The sequence below is a fragment of the Pleurodeles waltl genome, chromosome 9 (genome assembly GCF_031143425.1).
Source record: "Pleurodeles waltl isolate 20211129_DDA chromosome 9, aPleWal1.hap1.20221129, whole genome shotgun sequence".
Lineage (NCBI taxonomy): Eukaryota > Metazoa > Chordata > Amphibia > Caudata > Salamandridae > Pleurodeles > Pleurodeles waltl.
The window spans coordinates 854,044,317-854,058,385 of record NC_090448.1 but is presented as its reverse complement, the minus strand read 5'-3'; positions in this window follow the sequence as shown (position 1 = coordinate 854,058,385).

Sequence of the window (14,069 nt, the reverse complement as noted above, 5' to 3'; positions counted from 1 at the left end):
CTCATCATAAATAAGAGGTAATTCATTTTTATTTTTCCACTAAATGTGGCTATTTAGTTACTAGAAAAGCCTTTAAAAGAAAAAAAAATGAAATTACTGGTTTTGTAATCTGTTCTTATTCTGCCTTAATTCTTTTCTACCAGACAGGCAGTGCTTTTTAAGTGAGGCATGTGTAGGTAAACATATAAAATTGGTCCTGTGACTCTCCTAATCATAATCACATCAAATTTTAATGTGCCACCCATTACCTATATTTTGAAGAAGTGTTTGTTTAGAGCAGTGTTTAATTTTTTGTATTCTTCTTTTTCTCAATATAGCTACTCCTGCTCCCTAACCACCACCAAACAGGTAAGAGATAGTGCCCGTCAGTGGCAGCAGAGGCTTGGGAACATCCATGCTAAATATCGGTAGCTGGTGATCCTGTAGGAGGAAGAGGCCCAAACAGCTGCCTTGGACCCAGGACCCAGCAGAGCAGCACACCAGCCCCTAGCCTCCAGGCTAGTACATCATCGGCACCACTGCCAGCAGTCAAGGTCCCTGAGGGCACCACATGCTGCACTTTCCCACTCCAAGAGGGCATTGCTCAACCGCATCCTGCAGTGAATGGACCACATGGAGAGTCAGCTTGCCAGCATTGAGCAGAGCCTCAAAGACCTCCGTACCCATATTGGCAGTGCTTTCTTTTAAGCTCTTTTTATATTTTTTGTTTTGGTGGAAGGGATTTGTTGTTGTGGGTGGAGAGGGTGGGGAGGGATTTTGCATGGACTTTGGACTTTTCATTGGACGTTTGGGACTGGGTTGCTATTTGTTCGGGGAGACGGGCGGGACTGTTGTGGGTGAAGAGGGAGGGTTTTCTATTTCTAAATAATTTAAAAAAGGGGATTTTTTTTAACTTCATTTGTGCCTCAGATCTTTATTTATTTGGTGATTTAGTTTGCATTGCTGTCTTCTAGTGTAGCCTGTTGTTAGAAATGGGGTATTTGGTTGGCAGTAAGGATACCCCTTGTCCAAGCAAGGACCCTTAGTCGAGTCAGGGTAAGTCACACACAATCCAAATTATCCTGTACCCACTCTCTGGTAGCTTGGAACTGAGCAGTCAGGCTTAACTTAGAAGGCAATGTGTAAAGTATTTGTGCAATACATCATGCAATACCACAGTATAACACCACAAAAATATACCACACAGTGTTTAGAAAAATATAATATTTATCTGATTAAATGGAGGTCGAAACGATCAAGATTTGCTAAGTACACTTTGAATTATCACTGTAGAAAATGATAAAAAGAGTTTTTAGTTCTTAAAAAGCAAAAAGTGTCTCTTGTAGACTCAAAGTACCTAGTTTGCGTTCAAATTCTCTGCAAGGGACCGCAGAGGAGGAGGTGGGTGGAAAATGGGGAGGTGTGCGTCAATTTTTCTGACACACAGACGATGTGTCAATAAGTTTTCATGCAGGGCAGGCTTTGCGTCGATTTCCAGCGCAAAGACTGGGATCATCTTTGGGTTGTGGGGCTGCATCGATCTGGTGGGCAATGGGTGTAAATTTCTGTGGCACGGCAGGTGCAGCGTCGGTTCTTCTCGCAGGAAGTCGGGCTGCATTGTTCTGGCTCGGCTTTGTGTGGATCCAGTGGGCCGTGCATTGACGTTCTGGTCGCAACGCTGGCGCTGCGTCGATCTCCTCTCGGGAAGCCTGGCTGCGTCATTCTGGTTCAGCGTGCGATGATTTTCTCACTGCGATGCAGGCTGTGCGTCGTTTCTTGCAGGCTTTGCATCGTATTTTCACCACACAAGGAGTTCTTTGCAGGATGAAGTCTTTTTGGTCCTGAGAATTCAAGGAACATAAGGCAAGCTCTATCCAAGCCCTAGGAGAGCACTTCTCAGCAGAACCAGAGGGAATCAAGGCAGCAGGGCAACAGCAGGGCAGCAGTCAGGTGAGTCCTTTGGGCAGCCAGGCAGTTCCTCTTGGCATGTTGCAGGTTCTGGTTTAGGGTTTCTTCTTCAGTGGTATCTTGTCCAGAAGTGGCTGAGTTGGTAGGGTCAGGTACCCTGCTTAAATACCCAAATGTGCCTTTGAAGTGGGGGAGACTTGAAAGAGTGGGTTAGAAGTGCACAAGTTTGAGTTCCATCCTGATTACCAGGGTCCAGTAGGGGTTTGGCAGTCCGTTGTGTGAGGGCATGTAAGTGTCAGGCCCTCCACCCTCTCATCCAAAGAAGACCCATTCAGTATGCAGATGTGTGCAGGTGTGACTGAACATCCTGTGCTTGGGGTTGTCTGAGTGAAATGCACAAGGTAGCTGTCAAGTAACCCAGCCATACGTGGATTGGAGACAGGCTTTAAGGCACAAAAGAATTTGATTGCAGAGAAATGCTTACTTTCTAAAAGTGGCATTTATGGAATAGAAATATTAAATCCAACTTCACCAATAAGCAGAATTTTGTATCACCATTCTGGCCATACTAAATGTGACCCAGTTACTCCTTTCAGATCAGAATTTACCACTCAAACAGTATATGAGGGTAGTACTAATGCAATCCTGTGAAAGGAGCAGGCCTCACAGCAGTGTAAAAATTAATTTAGGAATTTTACTCTCCCAGGAAATATAAAACACACATGTTCATGTCCTGCCTTTTACCTACATAGCACCCTGCACTTTGGGCTACCTAGGGCATACCTTAGGGGTGACTTATATGTAGAAAAATGGAAGTTTAAGGCTTGGAAATTACTTTTAACTGCCAAGTCGAAGTGGCAGTTAATCTGCACACACAGGTCCTCAGTGGCTGGCCTGAGGCATGGTTAGGGGGCTACTTATGTGGGTGGCACAACCAGTGCTTCAGCCCACTAGTAGCATTTAATTTACAGACCCTGGGCACATGTAGTGCACTTGACTAGAGCCTTATAAGTAAATCAAATAAGCCAATTAGGTATGGGCCGATGTCACAATGTTTTAAGGAGAGAGCATATGCACTTTAGCACTGATTAGGAGTGGTGAAGTGCGCAAAGTCCGAAAGCCAGCAAAAATGAGGTCAGAAAAAGAGGAGGAAGAAGGCAAAATGTTTGCTGGTGACTCTGCAGAAAGGCCATTTCCAACACCTGTTTTTTTTTTTTTACTTGCTTAAAAAAGTGTATGTCATTTACTTATACCCTTGCACTATTGCCCTCTGCAACTATATATATATTGACCACTAGGGGATGATTACCCTTGCCTACATTGCTCTATTGCCCTCTGCAACAATATATAGACCCTAGGGGATGATTGACCTTGCCTATTTTGTCTACAAAAACCTAGTACACACAGACATCTGTTTTCAGTTGTAGTGAATTACTAGCTAAACAAGTTCACTTCAATCCATAGTTCTTCTCTTACTTGAATAGATTACGCGAGGAAGTCTTCTTACTGCACATTTTTTCCTAATGCGGGGTTTTAAAGGGGTGGAAGGGGTAGCTGAAGTAGCAGGCTAGCGCACTAACAGGGAAGACAGGAGGTACCACTACCACCCATGCAAACTCCAACAGCAAGATTAATCAAAGGGTTATCCAACACTGTCAACTAGATTTAAAAAAAACAGCGAGTTAGTGAGTCATATATCATAACGTTAGGATGACTGAGACCAGACTACCACAGTGACAGCATTAGACACACAACAAAGAAGACCATATGATATTAAAATCCAGCAATATCAATTTCTTCTGAGCAGTGGTGGGAAACGATAAAACTAAACTTAGGAAATGAAATAATGGAGTCAGGAGGCGTGGGCTCAGACTCAAGACTGGTTGGACAAGATTAAACATTTACAGAACACACACACACACACAAGGCATGAATGATGACATTGATGAGGCCATTGTGGAATATTGCTCAGTAATAGAAGGTTGGAAGGTTATGCAGTGAGTTGGTCACTTTTACCACATCCGCCCCAGCAAGTGTGTGATTCATTTATGGTGTAAAATTAGGTCACAACTTAATAAATCACACAGCCCGGGGGAAGCGGATTAGGTACTCAATGAATGGATGAGAAAAGAGATTTGGGAAAAGGTGTGACAAAGATCATCACTACACAGAAGAAACCACAACAATATTCATTGGGGTGCCGAGCAGCACACTATCATCATTCTGTTGTGGAAGGATAAGTGTGACACAGTTCAGTTAAATGCATTGCAAACAGTCCTTCTGCCCCAGAAAGTCCCCAGATAGGATATCCTAATTGTTAGGTCTTCTAGTTTTGAAATATACAATTTATGGCAGATTGAATTTAACCCACCCAGGTCCAAAAAATTATGTTAAAAGGAAAATGATATTGCATTGCCAAATTGGAAGATGCATCTCCATTCTTCTTGGAATGTCTGTCACTCTTGGGTGCCTGTCTGAGGCTGTCTGGTAGGTGAGATGGAGTCCTGAGCTTTCCCCAAGTTTTGTTTGTGCAGGCGAGGACTAGGAGAAGGCCTGTGTATTGAAAAAAAAGTAGCTGTATTATAGAGTGAAGGAGAAGTGCAAAAAGAAACAAGATAAGGTTCACGAGGAGTCAGGAGTGTACCAAGAAGACTCAGTGGCAGAGGAAGAACATAAGTGGAGTCTCAAGCTTGAGCCAGCAATGCAGCAAACACATACTTAGCGGCATTTCCAAATCAACACACCTCTCTCCATTTCATAGAGCTGAGTGAGTACTAGGTCTCAGAGACTTCACCATCATCATGGGTTCCCTTTGAAGTTGATAACTTTCTCCTTCTAGTTGTTGGGTAGTCCTGCCTTGAGTCCTTCCATCCTCCTCCTCCAGATTCTGAATAACTCCTCCCCAGTTTGAAACCATAGCTTTGAAGTGCACTGCTGTTAAAGAACAGAAAGAGAAACATAACTGAGTATTTTGTGTAGATTAGTGTTTGGTAACTAAAGTGTCTGGTCTGTTCTGAGGAACCAGTAAAAGAGGAGTGGACCCTCGAGGTAAATTTCACTAAGTTTGAAAGGCCAACCACTTTCTGGAAAAAATGATCACCCATTGGCCCCCAAACATTACAAATCCTCTGAAACAAGTTTATAAATGTATTGCAATCCCTCCCTCACTCTCAGACACCACATGCATCAGTCATCACTCACAAATTCACAATCTCTCAATATATCAACACTCATTGGTGCAATATTTACTTAGTAGTTACATCTTCCAATCCAAGTATGGTGATTGAACAAAATATCCCCTCTTTGATGATCAAGACATTGGAATTTGGCATAGCCACAAGCAGTCATTCAATCAATGATTTTCTAGGGGAGCCCTGCTAGGTAATATAAAATAATAGGCAATGGCATGTGAGGGAGGCAGGCATTGACTTGAATGTCCTGATGGGTATTTTGTGGCTTCGTCACTCCACACGGTCCAACTCCAATCTGGGCTTATATGTGACTACAAAATGGTGGGGCAGCATAAATCAGACTCAAACATAATGTTGCACTAGAATTCGTTTTTGCAAAGAAAGAATGAAAAAAGGTAATCAAGAAATAATTAAAAAGTTCTATCATTATGGTGGGACTGGCATACTCAGTCCAGGAAGTAGAGTTTGTCCTCAAACTCTGGTGGTTCACCCAGAAGTTTGTCAGCTAGCGCACTTGATTCTGACCACAAATCCTCTTCCTCCTCCTGTGGTGTTTTGGTAATGGTGTAATCAGGTGGTACAAAATGCTGGCACATTTTGATCATGGTTAATCTTCTCCACATTTGAGGTGAAAGACTGGTTCTTCTCACTGTAACAACTGTACCAGCTGCACTGAACGCACATTCAGCAGACACAGTGGCTACAGGACAAGCCAGAAAATGTATTGCCAGCCTGCTACGCTCTTGCTATTGGCGCCTCTAACCATACCAATAAACCAATGGGCTTTGATCCACATACACCTCTTTTGGGTCATCCAGATACTCCTGAACATCTTCTGAATGGTCATTGGTGGTGCTATTTGCTCGACTGCTTCTACCTTCACCTATGCACTATATATTTGGGCCCCACCACTTGAAACCAAGCCAATGCAGAGGTTGGGTCTGATTTTTCTATTACTGTTGTCACCAGTTTTCTTGTTGGTGGAGTTGGCGGATGTGAGACAAGACTTCCTTCTCTGGAAATAGAACGCGGCATCCCAGAACTGCGGTGTGGGACTCTAAGTTCCAGCCATTCTTCTTCCAGTTCTCCTCGTTGCTCAACAATCCACCTCTTGTATTGTGAAATATCCCCTTCAGAAAAAAGGAATGAAAGAGGAAAAAAATAATTGTAGCATGGATCAACTAGGGTGGCACAGATGTACTCTTTGGAGGAGATAATGTCATTTTACAGCCTTGCATTACAATTCAAGCGTCACTTAGGCTCTCAACCAAGGCATACACTTCTGGGTTTTTGTTCACACCCTCGAATGCAAACCTTTCAGACACCTTCTTTAGTTGCTCCTGTAGCAGATGCAATACAGGAATAGCTTGGCCTATTGTACTATCCTCCTTGCTAACCTCTCGTGTGAAAATCACAAAAGGGAGCAGCATCTGTGTGAGGCATTTGACTAGGCCCCATTTGTCTATATCCATGGTCATAGCTTTCCCAATTGCATCCCCTCCTCTTTGAATGGCATTGCCATTGATCTGTTTGTATTGCTCAAATAGACATTGCAACATATAATAGGTTGAGTTCCAATCTGTTGGCACCTCCTGTATCAGGACCTTAACTGGTACTCTGTTACCACAATGAATAATCTGCAACTGTTTTCAGACTTTGAAAGAATGGCTAAAATGAGTGCAAATGCATCTGCAGGTGGTCAGTATCTTGCTGACTATGTATTCATTTTTAAGAAAGTCTTGCACAAGGAGGTTGATGCAGTGCACCAAACAAAGGACCTTGAAATAGCCATTGTCTGCCATGGCCTTGACTATATTAGAAGATCTCTAGGTCACCGCTATTCAGACACCTAGCTATTAAATTCACCCAAAATGATTGCAGCTGTGTGTGATTTCTCCAAGGTAAACATGGATACTGTTACATCCCACTGAATGCTCTTAAAAATTACTTCAGGGCCAAGACCAGTAGATAGCTTTTGCTTTACCCCCACAAAAGAGATCCAGTGTGAAATAATGCACATGTAATCCATCACCCGACAACTGGTTCACATGTCTGTCGTCAAGTGGATAGTGTGGACAACACTTTGCTGCAAAGCTTGTCCAACTAATTGCAGCACATTGTGATGCAGTGCTGGAACAGCAACTCTTGCAAAATAGGTCTGACTTGGAACCTTCCATTTTTTATGTAGACAGCTGCCACAAACTCTCAGAATCCCACTCCTTCCACAAAAGAAAAAGAGAGGAGGCCCAGCGCTAACATTTTTGCCAGCTTCCCATTGTTCAAATGTGCCATTTGGTGGATGTAGTCGGAAGGCCCATGCTGCCTAAACATGCCTGTAATTATAGCCTGGATTTTATTATTTTATGGGGCCACTGACACATGTGAGTTTTGAGATGCAGGTGGTGGTAGACTCAATGCACTTTGTGGTGCAGTCACTGTATGCCATGGTGTGTCCATCTGACTTTGAATCTTCCAGGACCGTTGTGAGGCTGTTGAGGTGGGTGATTCTGGTGCACTGCAGTAGACAGGGCTGCTTTGTGCGAGGATGTCACCCTCTTCTTCCTCACCTTCCAATGTGATTTGACCAGTTGTAGCTTATGTTTCCTGGCTCTCCTCACCTTCACCACTGCAACTACGTTTAGTCATTTTTTAAGGTGCTCCTCCCACTGAACTGCATGATATTTTATTATATGGGTTGTTTGTCCTCCAGTACCATAGTGTGAACCAGGCTTACCTCGACAAACACTTGCATGGCAAATGGAGCACATGGCAATATTCTCCTCCTGTTTGCTAATCATACAAGAGTCCCAATCTAGGGAGGTGTACTTTCTTATTGGGCTACTGCCAATGTCTGAAGAAGTACTGTAGGTAAGTGGAAGTGTCAATTGCTTCTCTGCAGCGCATACTTCTACTGCTGGAGTCTCACAAATATGGGAGCTGGCGGGCCTGCCTGTGCCACATCCCCCGGAGCACATTAAATGGTAATGTCAGACTACACTGTGCCAGATTCCACAATGACAGGCTCATCGTCAACCTCCTCCTCATCATCATCCCCTTCCATGATTCTAAGGCTTTCTGGAACATTTCTTTTCCCTTGCCTCTCCTGGTGTCTCCGGACTCTGTCGTGGTCCACTCCATGTCCCTATCATTGTCGGGAGAAGTGATGCTTTGAGTAGATGGTAGACTAGTACCCTTCCTTTTTCTTGCTGGAGATCTGGGATCCTTGGATTCTAAAAGAAGAGGTTCTAGCTTGGCAGGAAGCCCAACCTCCTGTTCTGCTCCAACTTTGGGAAGATCTACTATTGCTGGGTGGGACTGATGTCCACATTTCTCTTTTTTCCTGAAATGATTGGATACTACATTGAGAAAGGGACAAATCCAATTTAGCATCACAGTTCATCAGAGTTGCCATGATTGCAGTGGCTGCCTCGCTGACAGTCATGGTCTTGGGCTTAGGTTAATGTGGTGATGTTGATGTGGGAGTGCAACTCCCATGTTCCTCCCCGGAGGCTGGTGGGGCAGGCACACATCTCTCAAAAAAGGTTGTGACTGGTACGCACCTGGCGGAAAGCTGCTTCTCCTTCTCACTGGACATTTTTTTGGGAGCAACTTTCATTGAGGCCATCTTAATCTCTAGGTTGGCAGTTGCACTAAGATGCACAAGTGAAAGAGTTTGGTGTACTGAAGTAACTGTAAGCCCTTCTCTTTTGCAGTACTAAGGGTCAATTTGGGTCTCTATGCACCTAAAAAAAAAAAAAAAAAAAAAAAATGTAGTTGGTGAAACATGGCTTTGCTCTAGTTTGAAATAGTACAGACGTATGCAGTCTTGGTGTGGTTGGTTACTTATGTGATAAATACCAATTTAATCAAACATTGCAAAGGCAAACTACTCACCAAACCATAATAACATACATTTCAAATCAGACAGCACAACAGGCATGTCTAGATCTTTGCTTTATCTCCATCTATTTTAAAGAAGACACCTGAGGTAGTCAGAGAGAGATGCATGTTCAAATGAAATAGTCCTTTAAATAACCTATGGCAACAAGGTGGTCCAGGGGAAATGGAATAATCTTTACCAAAATTAATTATGCTGCTGATTTGTCTGCAGTGCTCTGCAGCCAGGGTATTCTGGAGGAAATGGAATTACACCTAGAGAAAACGAATGCTGTAGTGCAGCTGTGCTTCTTTAGTGGATGGATACATGGATGGAGGACTGGCTGGATGTGGATGGATTGGTCAAGGCAAAATGCAGAACAAAATAGACATTTAAATAAAAATATATATATTTTAAAAATACAAACGTAAAATATATACATTAAAAAATTTAAATAAAAATAAAAATGAAATGAAAAAGTAAAATAAAACATCAAAATAGAAATAAAGATAAATAATAAAATAGAAAAAATGTGAAAATAAAAAACAAATGATCAATGGTTAACAATGCTTGCATGTAGGCTATGTCAAATATACACTGGCTGTATGCACAATATCATTGCCGGAGAGTCACATGGGCAGACAACAACAACAAGGATCAAGGAGGCATGGCAAAGAAAAGGCAAATGTAAGCCTATGGCATGTCCGTTATCCTGGACTGAGAAAGAAAGAAAGCTTTCTGAGCCTGATCGTTGAGATATGATAAATCAGGTTGCTACTCAGAATCTTTTCTGCCAATTCTGGTATATATTTTTTGCACATTGCTTTTTCCACATGATTAGAGGGTTTTGGTGATTTTTTAATTTATATTCATGCTTGAATCTATCTTGTATTTCTGGTGCCATTTCTGCCATTATATTTCGATCTGCACGTTGCATGTTGCACATTGTTCAAAGCTTTTGAGTGTTTTAATCTTTGTTTTTTGATAAACACATTTTTATTTGTTTTATAAAGCATAGGAAAGAACTTTAAGTAAAACAGGTAAGCACAGCAGTGGACAATTACAGGGTAATACATTTTAGTGACAGACCACCCCAATAGACAGTTTGAATTCAAGTGTGGATCAACCATAGCATTCAGTATAAATTTCAATACCACTTTCCTGTTGTTATCTTTTCCCCGTTTCATGATCATACGACCATCCATCCCCCCCAAATTTTCTCAAATTTCTGGGGGCAGCCTCTAGATTTATACACCACTTTCTCTTGGTTGACACACCAGTCTACGCCCCTTCCCCACTTTCGGATTGATGGGCCCTCTAGAGAGATCCAGGTGGCGGCAATGTCTCTTTTGGCTACCAACATGGCCATGGCGGCCATGGCTCGCTTCACCCGTGAACCTCCCATCTCCTCCATTACCCCCAGTAGGGCCAGTTTAGCAGATTTCTGAATCTCCCACCCCAGGGCGGCCCGATCTCCTGGAATACCCGGCCTTAAAATATCTGTATCACGTTACAGGACCATACCATATGAAAGAAGTTGGCAGGGCTTCCCCCACACCGTGGAAATTGAGCTGAGGGGCGAAGCCCGCCCGGTACAGTCTAGATGGTGATAAATAGGCTTTGTGTAAGTAGTAAAATTGGATGTTGCGGAGTCCGGCCAACACTGCCAATTCCCTGGGTGCCATCAGGGCCTCCCTGCTCTCCGAGTCCTCTAAGGCACCCACCCATGACTCCCATTTTATTCTGGTGGAGTTCAGGTCTTGGGGGGAGTTATTGATCAACATTTTGAATATTCAGGAGACACCTTTCCCCATCAGATTGCCCATGAGTAGTTTTGCCTCAAGGGGGTTAAATTCCGGTAAAGGGCTGGTGGTTAGTATGTGAACCCTCAGGGTAGGACTGAGCTGGAGGTATTTGAAGAACTGTGATTGGGTTAATTGTAAGTCTGTTTGTATGTCGTGGAAGGATTCCATAGTCTCCGCTTTCCACAAGTCGCCCACCAAGGAGATGCCCAACCGATCCCAATCCGCGAATCCCTCTAGTGATGCTGTTGCGCTTAGCCATTTTCCTGCCCATAATGGGGTCTGGCGTGTAATAGTGGCGTTCCACTGAGTGTATCTCAAGGCAGCACGCCATGCCAGGAGTGTTTTCATCTTTATTTTAAGTTGGGAATGTAGATGGCACATGAAAAGCAAGGCCTGCTTTCTCCGGCCTTGCACAAAATTACAAATAATTTTAATCAAATGAATATTTCACAAATGCATACAATTCAATGTTTATTATTATCAATGACATGAAAAATATTTAATAATTATTTATAAAGCGACATGCCTATCACTCTTCATCATTACAAAGTATTATAACATTTTGGGAGAAAAATGTGAAAATAAATTAAGATCTTACCTCGAAAAAAAATTAAATCATAATACTAATCACATAAAGGCCTTGTATTTTATATTGTACATCTTCAGGCCACATAAAATGCAACCATGCATCCAGCCCAAGTTGGCACTGCAATACCAGCTGTAGATGAAAAGCTCCAGCTTGGAATTTTGGTGATGTCTCTGCTCCTTCTAGAGACATCACCAAAACAAAATATGTGCAAATATCTCGCTGAGGTCATTATGGGGTGCTCCTTGGAAGAGAAGTGACTACTAAATGAGTGGTTGTGGCCACATATTTATGATTCACTTTTTGAATTTTCTGTATTTCTCAGTCCCACTGAGACATCTACTTTTTTTGTCTAGGGGGCTCTGGGGGAGACCCAGGCCTCCCACAGTCCCACAGACTCCCTGCAAGCACTGGCATTTTGTTTATAATTTACAGGGTGTCCTGTTGCCCACCTAGAGCACTCCAGGTGATTATTATTTTTGGGAGCCATGGGGGAACATGAGGGCCACTGTGGCCCCAATGTCCACCTGCTCCTGGAGCAGTCAGCATTAATATGCTTTTTCTAATATTGAGATGCACCTGTGCCCAACCGGGGCATGAAACACTTAGTCTCACATTGGTGGTTGTTGAGAGAGGCCCAGTGCGGCTGCAGTGCTGCCGGCTTCCCTCTGTGCCCCCATTGCAGGTACAGTGGGAGCCATCATTGCACCAACCCCGCAGGTGCAGGCTTTTTCACTCCCACTGGCTGGGAGCAATTTAATGCATATCCCTGCTCGAGAACTCAGGAAGGGAAATGTTTTGTTCTCCCACCTGATGGGAGCAGATTTGTGCTCCTGCTCAGTGAGAAAACACTTGCACTTTCCCTCCCAGGCCCGTGGGCAAAAAACTAGACAGTCTCCTGGGGGCTCGGGACCTTGTGACACAGTCGATCAGGTGACCACAGGGGATGGGGAACCTGGGACCAGTGTATGTCTCAGTGAGGGGTGCTGCATGGTCCTCTCTCCTTTATTTAAAACACAGCCCTGGGGCATGGGATCCCCAGGACATCTCCCAACTCACAGAGGAGGCAGTGAAGCCAAAATTCTCTTTTTATAAACAAAGCCCTGGCCAGCTCTAGGAGGGCGCTGCAAACTCCCTCTTCTTCAATAAGATGTCAGCCCTGGGTGATGGAGTCTCTGGGCCCACTTAATGGATTGGGGAAGGGACCATGCATCTCCCTCCCCCTAACATATATGCCCCAGCCACCCCCTCACCCCTCACCCCGGGCCCTGGCCCACTGTGGAGCTTTTTTTAATAGAAACATTGTTCTTGTTCTTCCTTTTGATTAAATATTTTGCCACAGATTGGGCCATCCTCTGCAAATTTGTGGCAACATTTTTTAAATTGACTTTTCCCTTTATCTCAGAAGAAGATCTTTTATGCCAGCTGATTTCCCACTGTGTGATAATTAGAGCATTTTTAATTTTAATTTTTCCAGACTGAACATATTTACCAAAAACAGAAAGAACACTCTTTCTGGACTAAGATCTAGCTTACTGTCATATTTGGTATAAGTCCATTCGGCTGTTTGAGCTTTAGCTGTTTCTAAATTTCCCATAGAAATATTAATGGGAAAAATGTGCTTTGGGACCCCCCTTTTTCTCAGCCCCTGCTTGATGGATCACCCCAAAACCTTCCATGTGCAAACTAGTCAAAACTTAGCATTTTTTCAAACAGTTTCATGGAGATTGGTCAAACGACACCAAAGTTATTAACAACATAGGAAAGGCATTTCCTATGGAAACACAATCCCAACTGTAACTACACATTGTTTCACCATGACTTCACAACAAAGGAGGTGGGTGCAGGCATTCATCTGTGATGTGAAAAGGGCATTTGTTATATGGATGGCAACAATTCATTACTACTCTGAAATGAGCCTTGTTACAGTGAAGAGGCCTCATTTCAATATTGAAGAAACTAATTTGCGTCCAGCTGGCCAAGCTGGAATTCCACACATAGATCTTGAAAAGATTTGAATAGTCCATCTGTGAGCACCTGACTAACAGTCACAATACCTTTTCTGATCCATGATGATCAATTAAGTACTCGTCCGTTGATGAAGATTTTGGTATTATTCCAAATAGGTCTTGTGCTGTCATAGCACTTTGTGTCCTGTTCTCCAAATCTTTAGTGATCCTGTTAAGATAAGACACAAAACAAAGAGAAGAGGGACCAGGAGTGTTCTGGTCCAGTGTACAATCTCCCAACAGTAGTAATAAAAATATGAGTACACTGTTCCAAGCAAAGCAATAACACCAGGAGACCTGTGATCTCAGGAGCTAGAACCCTCAAGCATCATATTGGATGGCTAGCATCATCATTGGGAATTGCTCCTCACCAGGCTGGCGCTGCAATGCCTAGTGGGCACCCCAGTGGGGGGGGGGGGGCTCTCAGCCAAAATAACGTGATGCTCAAAGTCACCATCAAAAAAGTGTTAAACAAGATTAAAATTGGTTATTCATCCACTAAACACCATCATTTAATCAATCTGAGATAACAAGGATGAAGACCAAGATTAAAAATAAAAAGGTTTGAAAGAAAAAATGAGGATAATGCTCAAAGTCTTTCTAAGGAGAACAATCTAGTCAAGGGTCCTCAAAACTACAAGGACCTCTATTTCACTGGTCGACATGTTTTGCGTCTATTGGTCCAGCCGGATCCATTGACGCTTCATCAGGACC